Genomic DNA, 2038 nt, shown 5'->3' with positions numbered 1-2038 from the left:
GCCTTTATCCAATTAGTCGAAAGGAGCCAATTTGGGGGGATGCCTAGTGAAGACCCTCATTCTCGTATGGAAACCTTTTGTGACTATTGTGATGCGATTTCTCAAACCGGTGTAACTCAAGACCAAAGTCGATGGGTCTTATATTCATTTTCTCTAATTGGCACCGCGAAACAATGGTTGAAGGGCCTTGATAAGGCCACTCTCGGAATTGATTCTTGGAAGAAGTTGGCTCTAGCTTTCTACAAAAAATTCTACCCACCGGAAAAGACTAACATGCTAAGAGCTCAAATTACGGGTTTTAAGCAAAGGGATGAAGAATCTTTGTATGAAGCTTGGGAGCGGTTCAAGGGAATTTGTCGCTCATGTCCTCACCATGGACTTAGCGAATGGTTCTTGGTACAACAATTTTGGAATGGTTTATATGAAGATTCAAGGAACATTCTCAATATGGGATCAAATGGAATGTTCACCGAAGTCGATGACAATCAAACATGGAACAAAATTGAGGAAATGGCGGTCCATAACTCACAATATAGTAGACCTCGCAAGGCTACTAGAGGAGGAAAGCATGAAGTGGAAACCGTTACTCAATTGGGTGCTCAACTTAGTGCTCACATTGACACAATCAATTTGAAGTTTGAAAAAGCTATGGCTAGACTTGAAGAAGTCTCAAAATCACCAAAGCATCATGTTAATGCCATGACGGCATCTTCATCAATCCCAAGTGGGATATGTGAGAATTGTGGAACTTTGGGACATGACCAAAGTGAATGTAGGGGAACAAATGAACAAGTGAATGCTTTCCAAGCATACAAGAGTGGTACCCCTTATTCCAACTATTACAATGAAAACACCAAATTCCATCCAAATCTCTCATACAAAAGCCAAAATGTTCAAAACCCTCAAACAACATACACCCCGCCTCCCATGAGAAACCAAAATCAAAGACCCTTTTACAATCAAAACCAAGGTTACCAAAATCAAAATCCATACAATCACCAAAATGACCAAGGTTTTGATGTCCAAAAAGCGGTCCTCCAAATGCAAAAGAATCAACAAGAATTTTTCACTCAAATGCAAAAAGATAGCCAAGCAAAGGAAACCACCATCAACAACATCCTAGCTCACACCAAGATGTTGGAAACCCAATTAACTCAACTAGCATCTTCAAGCTCACAAAGACAAAAGGGGCAACTACCACCTCAAAGTAATTCCCCAAGACATGAAACAGTTAGTGCCATTCACTTGAGAAGTGGTACAAGGTATGAAGCACCGAAGAAGCAAGTTGAGGATGAAGTTGTGGAGGCTAGTGATAAGGATGAAATTGTGCAAAACTCCAAAGATGGAGAATCATCAAAAGAAGAAAGTTCAAAGAAAAATGAAGACAAGATCAAGGAGAAGGAGCCCAATGTGATTAGACTTCCTTTTCCAAGTCGTCAAGCCAAGCCCAAATTTGATGACCAACTTGGAAAGTTTATGGAAATTGTGAAGAATTTGGAAGTCTCGATTCCTTTCACGGAATTAATCAATCACGTGCTGGCCTATGCGAAATACATGAAAGACATCCTCACAAAGAAGAAGTCGATCCGGAAACTTGAGACTATCGCCTTCACTAAGGTGAGTAGTGCGATACTTCAAGGGAGTTCACCTCCAAAACTAAAGGATCCGGGAAGCTTCTCAATACCGTGTACCATTGGCGACACAACGATCAACAAAGCCTTATGTGATCTAGGGGCTAGTGTGAGTGTTATGCCGTACTCGGTGAGTAAAAGGTTGGGGATGGGAGAGCTTAAATGCACCAATATCACACTCCAAATGGCCGATAGATCGACGAAGACACCATTAGGGATATGGGAAGATGTCCCATTTAATTGGGAAGTTTTTCATCCCGGTGGACTTTGTCATTGTTGATATGGAGGAAGATTCCAATATTCCAATCATTCTAGGAAGACCTTTCCTACACACCGCGGGTGCGGTGATTGATGTGAAACATGGTGAGCTCACTCTAGAAGTGGGAGATGAAAGCATAACCTTTAAT

At 41.5% G+C, this 2038-nt stretch overlaps 1 non-coding gene across 1 annotated transcript; it reads right to left on the bottom strand.

Annotated features, from left to right (window-relative positions):
- Positions 1 to 273: 273 nt before the first annotated feature.
- LOC141625367 (small nucleolar RNA R71) lies at positions 274 to 380 on the bottom strand. The gene has a single exon (XR_012535156.1). It is a non-coding gene; the product is annotated as a small nucleolar RNA R71 (small nucleolar RNA).
- Positions 381 to 2038: the final 1658 nt, after the last annotated feature.

This window comes from Silene latifolia, chromosome 1 (assembly GCF_048544455.1).
Source record: "Silene latifolia isolate original U9 population chromosome 1, ASM4854445v1, whole genome shotgun sequence".
NCBI lineage: Eukaryota > Viridiplantae > Streptophyta > Magnoliopsida > Caryophyllales > Caryophyllaceae > Silene > Silene latifolia.
Note: the sequence above shows the minus strand (reverse complement) of the source record. Positions and strands in the feature narration are given on the sequence as shown.